Source organism: Pongo pygmaeus, chromosome 1, assembly GCF_028885625.2.
Source record: "Pongo pygmaeus isolate AG05252 chromosome 1, NHGRI_mPonPyg2-v2.0_pri, whole genome shotgun sequence".
NCBI lineage: Eukaryota > Metazoa > Chordata > Mammalia > Primates > Hominidae > Pongo > Pongo pygmaeus.
The window spans coordinates 119,132,004-119,151,640 of record NC_072373.2 but is presented as its reverse complement, the minus strand read 5'-3'; positions in this window follow the sequence as shown (position 1 = coordinate 119,151,640).

The following is a 19,637-nucleotide window of genomic DNA, read 5'->3' as shown; positions in this document are numbered from 1 at the left end:
TTACATGTATCTGTTGATGAAGGCTCCATAAATTCGTTCAGTTTTTCAAGAGAGCAATCCAGTAATATTTAAGAGCTATAAAGTTATTCCTACCTTTTGACCTGAGAATTCCACTTCTGAGAATATACTCCAAGGAAATACCCCAAAAGAGAAAAAAGAAAGTAATTTGTATTTACTTGTTCTTAGGAATGCTATTTTTAAAAATTGGAAGCAACCCAAATGCCCAACCATCGGGGTTTGGTTTGAAACTCACGGTCTATTTGCATTCTGGAATATGATAGAGTTAAGAATGACAAATATGGGAACAATGTCAAGGCATGGACAAATGTGCACATACAAAATAATAAGTGGCAAAGGGGCTAAGTAGTATGTATTTTCTGATGACAACTATGCAAAACATGGACCTGTATTTGTTCAATGAATTGATGAAGATGAGATGCAAGTTGCCATAGGTTTGCTTATAATAAAAATAAAATGGATCCTTTTATACTCATAGATGAACAGAACAAGCTACACAATTTGCAGGCCCCGGTGCAAAAGGACCATGTAGGGCTCCTTTTTCAAAAACTAATAATTTCGAGATGGTAATTGCAGAGCTGTAAGCCAAGAGTGGGCCCTTCTGACCATGAGGCCCTGTGCAACTGCTCTGTACATCCAAGCCCTAGCTAGAGCTGTGTCAGTCCAAACTGCCCACTTCACCAGTGAGCCAACTGAGCTTATGAGCTTGAATTCTGCTTAGAAAAATCAGAAGCATCTACAATCCTGAATTCTCCAGGCTTGGAATTAGTGCTGAGGTTACTGAACATTCGGAGGTTGGATCTAGAGAGGATGTAGTCACAGATCTTTGTCCATTTATTTGTCCCTAGGTTTTGCTGCTCTAGCTGGAGAGTCAATTGTACTTCATCCATTCTTCTATCTATTTATCAAGCATTTATGTACTGGGCAGTCTTCTCAGTGATAGGGATACAGAGGGCTCAGAACAGGAGCTTAGGGTTTAGTTGCAAAGACAGACAAAGAAGATACATGTTTACAGGGCACTTTGGTAAAAGCTATGGTAGGTTTGAACTAATGGTTTAGAAAGCACAGAGGTGTAGTTGAGGAAGTGGCAGCTTTTCTGGCATCAAGGACTGACAGCTGAGTTTTGAGAAAGCCATACCTTAATAAAGAAGGTGAAGGATAGCTGGGCAGAAGAAACAACATGTTCTACAAAGCCCAAGCGAAGACAATGTGGAGATCTCCAAGTAATGACTTGTTGGAGCAATATCACACGATTGGTTAATATGGAGACAAGCCAACTAAAGCTCCAAAGTCTTTGCCTGAAGAATCTCTTAAGATGGACTGTGACATCTGTTCTGGCTCATGCCCTCTCGGGTTTGATCAGCATGCTATCCATGTCCTCATCCAAATCGTCAGTGGGAAACCTGATCAGGACAGCGTCAACACTGGGTGCTATTGCAGCCTCCCTGACCACCCTTCATTGAGAGTTCTCTAAGTTGTCCACAGGTCTGTGAGAGAAGCTCTGCTGCATGCCTTCCTGATGTCAGAACATACTGATTCTTCTGGCCCGTCACAAAATAACCTTGGTAGTTAGGCAGTGTTGTTTTCTGAGACCCTATTTGGTTTCTAGTAGATGCTTCTTACTGTTCTGAAAGCTCACATGCATAGTAGCTGAGGACATGAACTGAAAATTGTCCATAGCGAGTTCAGAAACAAAACAGACCACCCTCCCTTCCTTCTCTGACTCTGCACCATGCAGTGTCCTGGCTACATGTTTGTCCTTGGCCCAAACTTCAGTGCTACCAGATCCCCCTAGTATGGGAAGCCCCAGGTTCTCCAAGACTTAGTCATGACCTTGACCATTGACCTCCCCGGCTGGGCTCGTGGAAATCCTTAGGGAAGCTGGAACCAGACAGTGACCACGGGACTATTCCATTTACCTTTTCCTGGAGATGTCACATGTTGTTCTTTACTTATCCAGCTGAGTTTGTGCTTGCTATTCAGTTTTAAAGATTAATTACCTTTTGTATTTACATGTAAATAGCTAGTTTTAAAAGATTTCCTTTTGAGATGGGGTCTTGGTATATTGGCTATGCTGGTCTTGGACTCCTAGGCTCAAACAATTCTCCAGCCTCAGCCTTCCAAGTAGCTGGGATTACAGGCCTGCACCACTGCACCCAGTTTGTAAAATAAAATATTTTATTGAGAAAAAAATCACCCTATTCATATTACCCGAAAGGAATCATCATTAAAAATCTGTGGTAACTATTTTGGTCATGTCTTTATGTGTATATGCATAGAGAGGTGCAGATGGATGGGCACAAAGAGATAGAGAGAGAGAATTTCACCAGGATGGAATCATACCATATGTAGCATTTTAACTAAAATGTAGTAAATTTAATTTAACTGAAAGCTTTACTAGAATAATAGGAAACTCAAGGAATTGACATGGAATTTCTGAACATCAGATAAATTTTTTTTCACAAGAAATATTAGTTCCTAAAATAGCCCTCAGAGTTAAGAGAAAATAAGTATTGAGAGAGTAGAATAAATTTTAAGTGAAATTTCAAATTTTAGACACTATCTAATGACTCTCTGCTATGAAAGTGAGTAAATTAGCATGTTTCTCTTTCCCCTCTTCTCCTCCACGACACAAGATATTTACTAAATGCATTACTTTCACATTGTCCAAAGTAATAACATTTACTTTCTGTTCTGTGTAAATCTTTATGGACTGTGGACTATGGAATGCTTAATAGTAGTTGTTGATGGTTTTTGTAAACCACAAATTTGATCTTCAAGTTATTTTGATTTACTATTCGGTTGACTAGATTTATAGTCAAATAATTTTTTCTAGGAGTCTTCTTATTTTGCATGTATGATGATATCTGTCCACTGGCTTTACACTTGAAGGTGACATGCCTGTTTAAGCTATGCTTTTCTTCTCTTGGAATGTTGTAGGCATGATTTCTCTGTCTTTGGGACTGTGATGTTAAGGGAAAGTCTGAGGCATTTCCTCTGAGATAGCTAATGGGCTGGGCACAGTTCACATGACCAAAGTTCAACTCCCCAAAACTATTCCTCCCTCGTTTCCCAATACAACAAATGGCACCACCATTCACCCAGTTGTCCAGGCCAAATCCTTAGAATTATCCTTTCTCTCATATCTCACTTTCAGTCCTTCAGCAAAAAGGGTGACTCTACCTTCAAAATATATCTAGATTCTCACCACTTCACATTTCCTCCACTGATTCCACCCTAGCATGAGCCATCACACTTCTCTCTGGCACTGTTGTAATTACTTCCTAAGAGACTTCTTGCTTCTGTTTCATCCAATTCTGTTGTATCCTATCCTATCCTACCCTACCCTACCCTACCCTACCCTACCCTATCCTATCCTATCCCATCCCATCCCATCTCATCCCATCCCATCCCATCCCATCCCACCCCACCCCACCCCACCCATCCTATTGAATTCTATTCTACAGGTAATTCATACAATACCAAGTTATTATCTTAAAATTACATCATACCACTCCCCAGTTCTCAGCACTCTAATGGTTTTCTATCACATTTAGCATTTATATCCTAGAAGACTTTACAAGATCTTGCCCAGGTGACTTCTCTGACATCATTTCTACCACTCCCTCCTTCCCTCACTCACTCACTCACTGTGTTCTAGCCACAATCTTCTTGTTGTTCTTGAGCCTTTATGCAGATTCCTACCTCAGGATCTTTGCACTTGATTTTTTTTTTCTGGGATGCTCTACCTTTCAGATATCCTTATGGCTCCTTCTTTATATCCTTCAGACCTCTGTTCAAAGTGACTTTATCAGGGAGATTTTTTCTGACCACCTATAAAAATAAAATGTCTTTACCAGTCTTAATCCCCACATCCTGGCTTATCATTCTTCATAACTCATACCATAACTGATAAATGTTTTTTATTGACTGTCCTTTTGCCAGAATTTAAGCTCCATGAAATTAGGGACTTTGCTTTATTTATCACTCTGGCACCTAACACAGTGCCTGGCACATTGTAGGTGCACCATATGTATTGGTTAAACTAATGAGTTAACTAACAAAATAATATTTTTCACATTATATTTAACCTTTTTTCTTTTCTAATGTCCCTGTGATTCTTTCTTTATCCTTGAAGTTGAATAATTTCAGCAAAATGTTTTCATATAGATTGTTCTTCACAGATTTTTTGTTTCCTAAAGCACTGTGTACCCTTTTTGACATGCAGACTTTTCAGGAATGTTTTCTTTTACTTTAGTGTGTCTTGGAATACTTAATCTATCCTATTATCTGTTCCTTTCTCCACAAACAGCAATGCTATTGACTCTGGATCTTCTTTATCATTTGTATTTTTAATGTTTTGTACAATATTTTCATATCTTTATTCTTTTCTTTATTGCTTTATAATTTCTTCTATCCTGTCTACCATGTTGTTGACAGCATTTTAGTTATGTGTATTCTATTTTTTTCACCTTTACAATATTTTTATTTTTCTTTCATTTGTTTCCTGAACTCTGCTAGCTTATTTTTCCTTTTATTACTTATAGTCTCTTCTTTTTGTTTTTAAAAGCATTTTATTAGATTTAGTTTTCTAAATTGACATGCAGTAAAATGCACTCTCTGTGGATTACAGATCTATGAATCTTGGCAAATGCATAGAGTTGTATACCTACCACAACGGTCCAGATACAGAATAGTTCCATCACCCCGAATAATCCCTTTTGTGATCCTTTTGTAGCTGATTCCTCCCCTACTGCTATCTGTAATCCCTGGAAACCAACTGATCTGTTCTCTAACCCCATAATTTTGCCTTTTCCAGAAACTTCTATAAATAAAAGGATATATTATATGCTTCTATAAATATAAGGATATATTTTGGATCTGGCTTCTTTCATTTAGCAAAATGCACTTGAGATTCATCCATGTCATTGTGTGTATACATCGTTCATTACATTTTATTGCTGAATGGTACTCTATTGTTTGGGTGTTCCAATTTGTTTATCCAGTGACTAAGTTACTCAAGGACATCTGCATTGTTTCCCGTTTTTAGTGATTATGGTAAAGCTGCTATAAACATTCATGTAATGTTTTCTTTTGTGAACAGAAGTTTTCATTTCTCTTGGATAATTATCTAAGAGTAGGATTACTAGGTTATATACTACATATATGTTTCCCTTTAAAAGCAACTATTAAATAGTTTTCCACAGTGGCTGTAGAAATTTGAGGCCAGGAATATATGAGTCCAGTAGCTCTGCATTCTCACTAGTACTTGCTATTGTCAGGAATTTTTATTTTAACCATTTTAATAAGTGTTTAGTGGTCCTCATTATGGTTTTAATTTGCATTTCTTTAATGTTCCTATTTTCCACCCATATGTCTTTTTCGATAAAGTGTCTCTTCAAATATTTTGCCCATTTTGGGAACAAGTTATTTGTCTTCTTAGTGTTGAGTGTTGTTCTTTATATATACTGAATACAAGTCCTTTGTCAGATATGTAATTTACAAATATTAGGTTGCTGTTACTTTCAAGGGCAAAAATCGTAGTTACGTTTATACCAACCTAATATTTTTCTTCCAGTCTGTGATTTGTCTTTTCATTCTCTTAACAGTCTCTTTTGCAGAGCAAAAGTTCTTAATTTGGACAAAGTTCCATTTGTCATTTTAAAAATTGGATTGTGCTTTTATGTCATCTCTAAGAACTCTTTACCCAGGTCATAATGATTTTTCTCCCCAGTTTTCTTTTAGAAGTTTTATAGTTTTATGTTTTACCTTAAGGACTATTATACATTTTGAGTTAAATTTTGTATTCAGTGTGAGGGTTCGTGAGTGTTCTGAGGGGGTTTGCTTGAGACTAGGTTGTAGGCCTTCCCTGGCCACATGGCGCTTTTTCTAGGGGTCTAAGGAGGACAGAGAGAAGAAATCAGATCTCCATGCCAGACACCCTGAGGGGTATGAGTGGCTCTAACTCTCTCACTGTTGGACATGACACCTGGGACTGGAACATTGTCTCCAGAAAGCCTCAGCAAAGTGAGAGCTTGGGGTGGGCATAAGAACAGAGTATCAGGGAGTGTTTGTCCAGGAAAGCAGCTGAGGGTGTGAGATCTGATGGGGAAGAGGACCTGGGATTTTAGAGGGATAAGCTATTGAAAACAATAGCAAAAACAATAGTGGCTATCTTTTACTAAACAGTTAGGACAGCAACTTTATATACATACTTTCTAAGCCTTACAGGCACCTGGCAAGGAGGGAGTTATCCCTTTTATACAAATGTGGGAACCAAATTCAGAGAAGTTGTCTGTTCAAGGCCACACAGCTATTGATTGGGAGGCCGTGATTTAAACCCAGGCTGGAAGCTAAAGCTGGTTCTCTGTCTACTCCAACAGCTGCCCCGCATGACTCAGGGCTCAGGGGACACTGGGTGGAGGTGGAAAAAGGGCAAGGAGGAAGGAAGGCTGAAGTTTGGTCAAAGACAGGCTCCTATGAGGCCGAAGGACAATCACCTCTTGGATGAGGGGCTGGGAGAATCCCTGGAATTGTTCTCCCTGTGATGCTTTATGAAACAGTGTATGTAACTTCTCACTTACGGAAGAAGCAAGAGCAGAGGACTGGACAAAATGGCCCCAGTGGACACTGAAGGAGAATCTCAGGGATACAGCCCTGATTGAGCCATGTGTGCCTCCTGTCCTAGGTGTTTCCTCCCAAGGCTGACTTGGCATTTTTAGGCCAGTCCCAGCCTGGCAAGCTATCTGGCTGACTAGGTGACCAAAAGACAAGTTCCTTCCCACTTAGGTGGGTACCCATGTCTCCCCTTGGCATCTCAGGTGGGGCACAGCCCACAGAAGCCCCGCCCATCATTGACTATCTGTCACACTGAGGAATATCTACAGGGTCTGGCAGTGGGCAGAAAGTGCCTGTCCTAAGAGAATGGGGCCTAGAGTCTGGGAGAGGTGGTCTTGACAAAAGATAACAATTCTGCACCATTCTGCTGTTCTGTGTAAAGATCTTTTTTCCTTCTCCCAAATAAGGGGACTCTTTGGCCTAGGTCACAGAGCTATTCATGGAAGGTAGGCCGTGTGCCAGTGTTCCAGGCAGGCACCATTTTTGCTCTGTAAATAATTGCAGTGGAGCCACTGCCTCTGCCCCCAGGGGACCAGCAGTCCAGTATGCTTCCAAGCGGGGCTCCCAGAGAGGTGGCAGCAGAGCTACAAGGGCCAGAGAGGCGGAGAACCTGGAGCCTACTCATACCAATCTCAGGTAGCCCCTGGCAAGAGTTCTGCCACCGTTGTTTGGTCCTTTGTCCACCCTTCCTGAGAGCAGCAATAAAAAGAGGGGCTATAAATGTGCCCTCGGCTTGGCCTTGGCTCCTGAGGGTGAGGATCCAGATGACAGCGTCTCAGGGAGCCTGGCCAGCCCAGGCCTGACTTGGGGGGATGCCGGACAACACAGAGGAATTGGAGCCATCCCTACAACAATAGGGTCTCTCCTTAGCCTAAAGAGACAGAAGCTGAGGGGAGAGGAAGTGAGAATCCAGTCAGTGAATTCAGAAAGGGTCTGAGCAGCATGAACACACTTGGCCCTGAGGTTATCATCTAGGATCCTGCAATGAGAGGCAGCAGGGCTGTGGTGAGGGCCAGCCTCAGCTCCCCTTTACTAGCTGGGCAAGTTACGTAAACACTCCAAGCCTCAGTTTCCTCTGCTGTAAAGTTTTAAGGTTTTTGGGAGAAGTGGTTGACATATGAAAAGTGTTTAACATACTGTCTGGCACACAATAAGTGCTCAATAATTGTAGCAATGAGCTTCATCATCATCATCATCATCATCATCATCATCATTGTTTGACACTTTAATGCACTGGGAGTCAAAATACTTAGATTTGAGATTACTTCAAACATTTAGTTATTATGTGACCCTGGTGAGGTTATTTGACCATTATGAGCATCAGTTTCCTAACCTCTAAAATAGGGTCAATAACAATATTTGTCAGAAGATTGGTGGGGTAACTAAACATTTAGCACCTGGCACAGCGTAGGCCCCAAAAACACTTAGTTAGAATGAGGAGACTCCTATAAAGCTTAAGAAGGACAGCTTAGGACCCTTCCTGCAAAGAAGTATGATTTTTGTGGCGGGGAGCAACTTCATGGGATGGATCACCTCAGGAGATGATCTTGATTAGTGCCTTCCCCAGGAGTATTTCAGTTGCAAGGGAATAAATCCAACCTAGATCAGCCTGAGAAAATAGGGAAACCTAAGGGAGTTCAGATGGGCTTCAGGCACGATTGGATCCAGACGTTTCAATAATGGCATCAGTACACGGTCTCTTCATGTCGAGCTCTCTTTTCCATTGTGCCAACTTCTTTCTCAGCCAGGCTTTCTCCTCGTGGTGGCAAAGCTAGCCACTGTCCGCACCAGCTTGCATCATTCCACAGCTGCTTCAGAGAAAAGAGCAACACCCTTTCCCCCTGGGCATGCATCTCACTTTCCTAAAAGGACTGTTTGGATGACATGACTACCCCTGAACCTCCAACCAGAGTCCATGCAGGTCACGTGCCCAGCCCTGTGGCAGGGTCTTAGGGCCCTTTGATTGACAGCTCCATTGGAATCAATGCAGGGGGACTGTTCCCATAAAACAAAGAAGTGCGCTGTTACCAGAAGAAGAGAGAAGGCTCGCTGGGCAGACAGATTGCAATAGCTGTCAACTAGAGTTAAAAATATGCTCTAAGTAAATCCCTGGATGACCTAATGCATCATCTTAATGGGCTGTTGTGGGGAGTGAGGATGCTTGCAAGATTTCATTCTGTTGGTCACTCAGTGCCCAGCCAGGGAAGGATTCGTGGACTGGATCTCCATTGATCTGTTTTGTCCTTTGCACACGGCCAGTCCCTAGCTTGCCTCCAGACCACACCCACCTTCAAGGTAGCCTTGGAGGCCAGACTTCTCCCCTTGAGCTAAGGTGGTCCAGGCAGCATGAGGATCTGAGGGCTGAACATTCATTCCTTGCTTAAATGAGTGCTGGGAGGGGATAGAGCGAAATACAGATAGCCCTGAGAAGAACCCTGGACATGGAATCAGAAGCCAAGGGTCTGATGCTGGCCCTGTTCCCTGCCAGCTGCATGACCTTGGACCACGCCACTGCCCTCAGCATCCTCTTCTGCCAAAGGAGGGGCTGGGCTAGATGGTCTCTGACGTCTCTTCCAGTGCTGACATTCTGGGACTCTGTGAATGTTATTAAATTCATGAATCGGCTTCTTTGCCTGGAACAAGTCAGCTTAAAATACATGCAAATTGCACTAAGTATAGCTGTTCCCTTGCTGAGGAGGCAGCCTGGCATATTTACATAGTTTGAAATTGGCTGCTGCATGCACAGGGTGGGGGAGCAGTGACAGGCTCTGAGGCTGGGCTAGCAGCCGCCGCCTCTAATGCAAGTGGGGTCCCAGACCTTTCTCAGCTTGGAGTCCTGAGATTCATTGTTAGCAGGGAAGGGGATGAGAGCTGCTCTGTACTAGAGCCTGGATATATCAGGATCCTTTCTGGGTGCTTGCTTTCTATTATCTTATTTAATCCTCACAGCAGTCCTTGAAAGCAAGTATTACTGTTGCCTTTTAACCAATGAGAAAACCAAGGCCTTGAGCTTGCCCAAGGCCACACAACCAGTAAATGTTGAGGTTAGGCTGACTTCAAAATTCGTGCTCTGTCCACCACTAAACCTGCAGTTTCCTCTACACACCCAGGCACTGCCAGACTCACTGCTCTTTGGGCATGCTTTTGTTGGCCAACATTGAGAGTCTTCATTTGTTCATTCAGTAAATACCTGGTAAGACGGAAGATAAACAGGTGAATTAGTAGATGAAATGAATTGCAGGTTGTGACCCATGCTCTGAAGAAAACGGAGGGCAGATGCCTCTTAGATGGGAGCTGTTTAGGTAAGACCCCCTGAGATGGTGATGTCTAAGCTGAGAACAGAATGCTGTCAGTGACGAAGGTTGAGCCAGCAGCTCTGGGTCCCGGACTCAGCACCTGTTAGCTGTGTCACCTTGAGCAAGTCACTAATTCTTTCTGAGCTTTGGTCTCCTCATCTGTGCAATGGAGTTAATAATATCTCCCTTGAGAGGGTGGTGCGAGGATTGTTAACAGGGCATACAAAGTACCCAGTGCAATGCCTGGCAGGTAAGAGATGTCCCCTGTTATGGTTATTGTCACTGTGTTTTCTGATCCAGGCCTAGGGCCTACATTACTTTTCATAATGAGGCTGCGTGGTAGATACGATCCTCTGTGGCTAACCCCAAAGATCAAGGCTGGTAAGATAGAGCAGGCACCAGTCTGGGAACACCAGGGTCCTGGTTCCAATCCTTGCCCTCCTACCTCATGCTCAGTGACCTTGGCAGGTCAGGGAATATAAGGGTTCTTGGTGATTCCCTACCACTTGGTCATTCTGTCTTCCAGGATGACTGTGACACATCAGGGCATAAAAAACTGCTTTCCATAACTCTGCTTAGACCCAATTCTCCGTCCAACCAGCTGCATGGCCCCAGCAAGTCTTTTTGTGTCTCTTGGCCCAGTTTCATCATCTGCCAAGAGGGAATAACAATACATACCTCTCTGTCATTGTGAGGCTCAGATGAGATTTAGAATGTGGGAGTACTCCAAGTGCTGCAAAGTGGGGGCAGAAATGAAGGTTGTGTTCCTGGGCCAGGGATGGCCCTCATCCCCACCTCCCACCAGCCGGCAGAGGAGAGGTATCCCAAAGCGGCTTGTTTTCTGAGAACCAGTGGGGAATACCGGGGCCCAGAGTGAAGACACGCTGGCCATGGGCTAAGACTGGCGCCACTCCCAAGGTGAGGGTGGGGACCTCTCGAGCTGCTTCTCCAAAGGTGCACTCAGTGGAGCCAAATGACACTTGTTGAAGTCCGTGTCTGGATCCTTCATCTTGAGGAAACCTGAACTTGGGTTTCTACCTGCATCTGTAGAACTGGAAAGAACATGGGGCGATCACACTCTTGGGGTCCCTGCTGCATGTAGGCGAATCCCCACATCATTTTGTAAATAGGATGGCTCCATTTCAGAAGATCGTGGGAAGCTTGAGGGAACTGCTGGCAGGTGGGTAGCACTGAGAAGCTCCTCAGCTCCATGAGGCTATCGGAATTGGGAGAAATGTTGGAGGTGAGGGGAGGTCACGTGGCTCTGGTGATGAATGACGGATCATGGAGACAGCCCTGACTGGGAGTCCATTCCCTGGGCTCTTGGCTTTATCACCTACTTACTCTGTGCTCTTGGACAAGTTCCTTTCCATTTTGGGCCTCAGACTTCCCATCCGTATAATGTATCAGATGCTTTCTAAGGTCCCTACCTGCTCCTGATGTTCTATTTCTGAAGCCGGGCCAACTCACCTAAGCCCCAAGAGCTCACCTAAGCCCCGAAGCAGTTTTACAACTGGGGAGACACAGGGGATGTGAATTATCTTTGGGGGAGTTCTGGAGGGAGGCAGCTGTGGGCCTAGTGGAGAGGCTCTGCCTGGAAAATCTGCATGACATCTAACCCTGGGAAGGCCCTGTGAACTATGTATGGCCCCATTTTAGATCTGGGGAAAGATGCCATGTCCCAGTAAGCTCATTTGGACAATAGCAGCGGGGAGCTCAGGGAGGAACTCAAAGCCGGCTCCTCACCATACAAACTGCAGTCATTGGTCCCCTCCTCTTCCACCCTGATCCTTGTGGGGAGAGCTGAGGTTCTGCACTCTGCAGGTTTGACCCAACCTAGTCCCTGAGCAGTGTTTCCAGTCTATCATGCTGGGAATGAGCTTGGGCATTCTGGAATCAGCCTTCTCTGGAGTGCCCACCATGTTTCTCTAGTTTGGGTAATGAGCATCGGCTTGAGTCTATGGATCAGCATTCAGTGTTCCCCCACCCCAGCCCAGCAGCTTGGTCAGCTCCTCAAGAGTCAGGTCAGCTATTCACAGTTCTTCTCCCTTCCCAGGAGCCCTAGATATTCAAGTCCCAGTAGGCTCAATGCCCCCAAATCTTATAGCCTAGGCCTAGTCTGGACTGGACTTTTCTTGGGCTCCAGGTAGCCAGTGGCAGGGCCAGCCAGGCCTGCTGGATGGGACCCAGGGCATGGTGTGAGGCTAACTCCCTCTGACAAGCCCAGGAGCTACACCCCAGGGGCTGGCCAAGCTGAGGCCCAGGGGCACTCCTGCTGGCAGGGCAGCTGGTTGGATTGATCTTGTAATTAAGTCAGGGCCAGGCCTGCCTACTTGGGTCCTTGCCCTTGACTCCCAGGACGGGCCAGGGTTTGTTGCTGAGGGCAGAGGGTTTATGCTTGGGTGAGGCTCAGACCTAAAACTTGGAGTCATGCTGGATGCCTTTGTCTTTCTTACATTGCATACTCAGTTCACCAGCAAATCCCTTTGCTTCCACCTTTAGTGTGTATCCAGAGTCCAACTGCTTCTCCCCAACTTCTCTGCTGCAACCATCCCAGCCTCCGTGCTCCTTGCTTGAATGATTGCAGTTGCCTTCTCACTGGGCCCCAGATTCTATCCTTGCCCCCTAGAGTCTGTTCAAAACAGCAGCTGAGGTGATCTGAAAACAATATGTCCAGTTAAGTTTCTCCTATGCTGAAAAGCCTCCTATGGCTTCCCACCTTACCCAGAGCAGAGTCCAGAGTCCTACAAGGTCCTATACAATCTGCAAGTCCCCTTCCCAACCTTACTCCTTAATTTCCCATTGTCTTCCCCCTTGCTTCTTCTGCTCCTGCAGCACTGGCCTCAATGCATGCCCTCTTCCACCTCGCCTCACTGACTGTGCCCTTGCACTCCCTGAGCATGGAATGATCTTCTTACATGAATCTGTATGGCCAACTCTCTGACTTCCTAAAGGTCTCTGCTTAGATGTCACCTTATCCAAGAGACCTTCCCTGCCCACCCTGCATAAAAGTGCACCGCCTACCATCACTCTTCATCTCCCAATCTTGCTTTGATTTTATTAATAGTATTTTCTTTCTCACTTATCTCCCACCAGAAAGTCAAGTCCATGAAAGCAGGAGCTCTGACTGTTTTGTTTACGGATATATATTCCCCAATAGCAAGGAAGGGGATACAATTCTTTGCATTCTATGCATTTGCATGAGCTGCTGGAACATAATAGGAGCTTAATTCATGGTGCCTGACTTAGTGCATCTCTCCCTTGCCAAATGCTGTGGCCCTTGACTTCTTTGGAAGAAGAGCATGGTGCAATTGGCTTGATTGGCAGTCGGCAGACTGGCATTTTAGTTGCCAATTTACTTGTGGCCTTAAGCAAGCTGCTGGCCTCCTCTGGACCTCAATCTTCTCACCTACAAAATAAGGCAATTGGTCTAGTTGATCTCCAAGACCCTTTCCAGACTGGACTAGCCAGGATTCTATTGCCCCCAACTTCCTCACCCCTTGCCTTATTCTTGGGAGGCAACTGTCACATAAGGAAGCATGGACCAGGTGACAAGAGACACGAGTTCTTTTCTTCACTTCCAGCTACGTGTCCTTGGCACGTTTCCATCCTCTCAGCACGTTGGTTTTCTGGTCTATAAACTGAGTATGGTAATGCGTGACCTGACGGCTGCCACACAGATATACTGTGAAGGTCAGTGGATAAGAAACTGCTTTGGAGTCTGGGTCATGAATAAGAGGGAGAGTTAGTAGCATGGGCTTTCCGGCCAGATGACCTGGGTTCAAATCCTGCCTTTGGAAGTTATGTACAACTTCCTTGCAAGTCAGGTAAGCCTCTCTGTGCCTCTGTTCTCCTGAGTATAATGTGGGGCTAATTAGGGCCTTAGACATAGGATGGTTGTAAGGATTGATAAACATATTTAGAACAGGGCCTGGCATAGAATATGTGCCATATATAAGCATTTTCTTTTATTATTCATTCCTAGAATTACTCATTTATTTTGCAATCATTTATTAAAGGCTCCTGCCAATTTATGGGCTACTATTTGTTCAGGGTTCATTTCCTCCCCTCTCCCAATTAATTTTTTTTCTACACCTTTCCTTTCTGATGGGGAAGAATGAAGAAGGGGGCTGGGGAAGAGGTTCAGACCCCCCCACCCCAAGGCTTTCTGTCTCTGTCAGGAGCTGACGCCCAAGGGAAGACAGCTTTTTCAGGAACTTTTAATATAGCAATTGCTCATTCACACCTTGTAGCCTCATGAATCCCACTGACAAAAATACCCGAGGAGGGTGATCCCATTCCATTGTACCTCATAATCCCTAGACTTCCTTGTCTTCCCCAGAATGCCTTGTTCCTATATTTTCCTGGAGTTTCAGGGGTAAGGAGTTGGGGAAACAGAGTCAGAGTCCTTGGCGATTTTTGCTGAAGTGTCCCTGTAAGGCTCAGCTGAGTGTTGACCCCACCAGGATGGTGGCTCTGGTTTCACACCAAGGGCTTTGACAGTGTATTAGTCAGGGCTCTCCAGAGGGGTGGAACACTGGGATAAATATGAAAGGGAATTTATTAGGGGGAATTGGCCCACATACTTGCTAAGGTGAAGTCCCAAGATAGGTTTTCTGCAAGCTGGAAGATGACAGAAGCCAGTAGTGTGGCTCCCAGAGAGGCTGGCAGCATGTCTCAGTTCAACTCTGAAAGCCTCAGAACAAGGACAGCCAAGAGTGTAGCCCCCAGTCTGAGGCCAAAGGCCTGAAAGCCCCTGGGAGGCCTCTGGTGCAAGTCCTGAATCCAAAAGCCCAAGAATCTGGAGTCTGATGTCCAAAGGCAAGAGGAAACAAAGGCCTCTTACTCCAGAAGAGAGAGAGAGTGAGAGCAAGAGCGAAAGAGACAGAGAGGGAGTGGGATGGGAGGAAATGGGGAGTGAGACCCAAGCATAGCCCCTTCTTCTGCCCTCTTTGTCCTAGCTGGGCCACCAGCCCACCGGATGGTGCCTGCCCACACTGAGGTCGTGTCTTCCTCTCTCAGTCCGCTGACTCACATCAGTCTTTTCTGGAAACTGACAGATGCTCACAGACTACCCAGAAAAAGTGCTTCACCAGCCATCAAGGCATCCCTCAATCCAGTCAAGTTGACACTTAATAGCAACCATCACAGATGGCTTTGTGCTGTCTTGGAGCTCAGTCCTAGATTTGCTTTTTATTAGCTGTTCGAGGATGGGCAATTACTTTGCCTCCCTGAGCCTCAATTTTCTCATCTGAAAATTGAGATAATGACAATGATATCATGGAGTTGTTGCAAGAGTTGAGAGAGATAATACAGGCAAACTGCCCAGTGCTATGCCTGCACATGGTTTATGGTCCTTATCTCTTAGTTGAATTTGAATCATTTATTTAGCCATTGTATTTACTGAATACCTACTTTGTATACGAAATATCTTACTTTTGATTTAGTAGCTTGCAAGGTTAGGCTAAGAATGTGAAATCAGGTCCTGGGACTTTATATTTCTCTGACTGTGCCTCTGTGTGTGTGTGTGTCTTTCCCAAGATAGGTCTATTCCCCCTTTACTCTCTGAGGGTGGAGGAGGAGAACTCCATTCAGCCACAGCCACCATCTGAAGCACCTTGGGTGTGAAGGGGCACTGGGAGCTGGTGGAGGGGTGTGGAGGGAGGTGAGACAGAGTTGCTAAAAGGTCTGGTCCCACCTGGAGCAAAGATGCTGGGTACACCAAGGTCTAGATGGATGGGTTGTGGAATGAGTTGGCAAGGTGCCTGATAACTGTTACCTTGGACATTTAGGTGACTAGAGGTAGAAATGGGACATTGGCTCTAGGAACAGGGTGGGGCTTGACTGGGGTCTGCCAGCATGTGGGAGGAGGCTACTCACTTAACACATCTGGGGTTGGGGTTAGAACAGTGGCTTTCTGCTTGGCCTGGCTTCCTCCACTACAAGAAGAGTGAGACAGTTCTTCTCTGGGTTGGCGCCTTTCTCCATCCCACAGATCTCAGATGCCACTTACCAGGGCTCAGCAAGATGGAGCTTAGAGCCAAGATCGAAGCCATTCCCAGCCTAGTTCACCTAGGCTAGGTGGACTATTTTGATTATATTAAGCCTCCTTAGGGCAGATGAGGTTCTTTTGCTTGTCTTCTTTTAAGACATATCTATGTTTGCGACCAGCCTGGCCAATATGGTGAAACCCTGTCTCTACTAAAAATACAAGAAATTAGCCGGGCATGGTGGTGGGCGCCTGTAATCTCAGCTACTCAGGAGGCTGAGGCAGGAGAATTGCTTGAACCCAGGAGGCAGAGGTTGCAGTGAGCCAAGATTGTGCCATTACACTCCAGCCTGGGCAAAAAGAGTGAAACTCCGCCTCAAAAAAAAAAAAAAAAAAAAAAAAAAAAAAAAAAAAAAGACATATCTATGTACCCTCAATCACCTGGGGGAAGAAGCCAATGATGATGGAAGGACTAATATGTATTGATTGTAATACTCATAAAGAGTATGGGCTTGGACCTCACAAACGCTGTGCCAGTTATTTAGCTGTGTGACCTTGGGCTACCTATGCAACCTCTTTGAAGTTCAGTTTCTTAATCTGATTAAAATATAGATATAACACCTACTGTATTAGGCCATTCTTACATTGCTATAAGTAGCCAGGACTGGGTAATTTGTATAGAAAAGAGGTTTAATTGGCTCACAGTTCTGTGGGCTGTACCAGAAACGTAACACCTGGATCTGCTTCTGGAGAGGCCTCAGAGAGCTTTTACTCATGGTGCCTGGTGCAGGCACTTCACATGGCAAGAGCAGGAGCAAGAGGGAGGGGGGTGGGTACTTCACACTTTTAAATGACCAGAATCTCGTGTGGACTTAAGAGTGAGAACTCACTTATCACCAAGGGGATGACCCAAGACATTCATGAGGGATCTGTGCCTATGACTCAAACACCTCCCACTGGGCCCCACCTCCAACATTGGGGATCACATTTTAACATGAGATTTGGGTGGGGACAAATAACCAAATGATATCACCCACCTGATGGGACTGTTGTGATAACCAAATGGGATGATGCATGTCATATACTTTGCAGTCTGGCACAAAGTAAGCTCTTATAACACGTACGGTACTTTGTATTTATATAGATATTAATGCCTTTTAAAATCTTCATGCTGACTCTGTAAGGTAGACATTTAATCTTAAGTTGAGACAAGAAAACTGAAGTTTAGAAATGTTAACTCCCTTGTTAGGGTCACATAGATAATAGCCTATACCGTACAGCCAGAGATGGAACCCAACCCTGACTCCAAGGCCCAGCATTTCCTAAGGCAACAAGTCTCACCATCCTTAGAATTTGGGAAGCCTGTAGGAACTCTTTGGAATTCTAGTCTCTTGGAATTGAGGAGGGGTTTGGTCCTAGGGCTGATGTGGTGTTGGGCAGGCTCTGGAGGGCAATCTCGATGGGACCTGTGGGACAGGGCATTAGGAGATGTGTGGCACCTTGACCACAGGCCATTTAACTCAGGTGACTCGCAGTGGCTGCACCTAAAGGCCAGTCTGACCTGAGAAGTTGAGATGAGAGGTCTCTTCTAGGGCCAGAGAAAGATACAGGGGGAGGGGTCCTAGAACAAGGCCATTTCTCTGCTTTTCCAAGACATAGATATTTTGGGCACCATTGTGTCTACGAGTCCTGGCTAGTGTTCAGGTTGGAATAGGTACAAGGCCAAAGAGCCTTGACCGTTTCTAGATAAGCCAGTGATTTGTGAGTGTGTTGTTTACTGACCTAAGTTAGGGTGTGTGAGTCTGTGTGAGGGGGTAACCTAGGAAAACAAAAGGAGAGGATAACCAGAGCTGATAGATTGAGAAATGCCCCAGCTGACGGATTAAAAAGATGCAGACTTGCCTCATTTGCATGTCATTTAAATAGCATTAATCACTTCAAAATATGTGGTTCTTCCCCAACTGCTGCGCTAAACCAGCCTGGGGATATTTCAGGTCTTGATTCCAGGGTCTGAGACTCAGGCACAGCTACTGCACATGGGATAGATTAATAGAAAGAGAAGTCCTGGAGCAGGAGCCGGGTCTAGCTCTGTGCCGGCCACTAACTCAGGTGCGGGTAAATTCCCATCTTCTTCTCCTGTCTGGAAAACCCACAAGGGCAGAATATCCTAAGCATCAAATGCAAAAACATTTTTTTGAATAAATGAATGTTTTAAAATATATGAAAATCACTGTGGACAAATAACTGTTCCTTCCTGGATATAGAGGAGAAGATAAGGTGTCTACTTTTGACCAATAGTTTTAAATTTTGGGGGCTGTGGACACGTCAAGAAAAATAACCATACCACAACATGTCATACATCATTTCAGGGGCTTCTAGACCCTTTGGAATTGATGGTTGTACCCCTTGTTCCAGATTAGAAACCCTTGGGCCAGAAAAGGTTGAAAATCCTTCAACTTTCAGATTTCTGAGTATCCTGCCCCACATGGATCTTTAGAACATGGGAATCCAAGAGAAAGGGCACACTCATATATTCTTATTGGCTCCCACTATGCGCCAGGTGCTCATTTGATCTTCACAAGATAAGGCAGGAGTCATGATTCCCTTTATAGAAGTGAGGAAACCGAGGCTCAAAGGGAGTGTGCCCCAGGGTTGCAGAGCCAGTGAGTGACAGAGCTGGGATTCAAAACCCAAGCCTTTGGCTCCAGAGCTGTTCTCTTTCTCCAGGGTTAATATTGTTTCTCAGTTGTGCCAATCAGCTTTGCTCCCCCTGTCCACCACATTGGCCCCTTGGACTAGGAGAGCTCCCCACTTATACCCCACCCCATCAAGTGTTCCCCTTAAGCGGGAGCTACTGGTTGGGGTGAGCCCAGGGTGGTCGAGTGTGTACAGGGCAGGTGCCTCAGGTCAGGTGGGGAAGGTTCGGTGTGCATAGGTGGCATGGGTGGACTACACTTGAACTAGCTGAGCTCTCCTCACCAAAGTGGAGAGAAGAATGGGGACCTTGATGTTGTAGCTTCCACACATCCCTACTTCCTTTCCCTCCCTTTCCTCCTTGCTTTTACCTAACAAGAGCTAAGTTAACAGTTTACCTAACAAGATCTAAACAGTCAGGGACTGTTTAGACAAAATTCTTCCCAGTTCCCATCTTCCCAGCATCCCAGCTTCTTGGAGGCAGGAGTTCCTCGCGCAGTCCCAGCAGGAGGGACCAGGCCTGGGAGCCTGACTCAGTTTCCCATTTCTTTGGAGTAGGGAGCCCCACTCCATTAGTCAGCCTGAGGCTGTTCCGCAGAGGTCTAGAGCCCCACTATGGTGGGGGAAATGCCCAATATGAAGGTGCCTGTAGCATCAGCTGTCCCAAATGGTTCTTGTCTCTTTGCCACCCTCTCCCTTGTCACCTCAGTACCTGCACCCAGAAACACATCCTTCTGAAGGTGAGGTGAGGGTGGGGAGCCCAGCTGCTTTGGCTGGTCAGTTTTCCTAGGGGCAGAGCATGGTAGATTGTGAAGGGGTAAAACTAAATATCTTTAATAAGATACCTGGGTATTTGGGTGTTTGGAGTAGGGGGGTGGTCAGGGGTGGGATGTGCCTGCTAGTGGCTGAGGCACCGACTTCCCTGTGGTCATACCCCACACCATGGCCTCTTTTGGGCCTTCTAAATTTGGGGGAGTTCAGGACTAGATTAGCCCTCAGAGGAAATCACATAGATGTGCCTC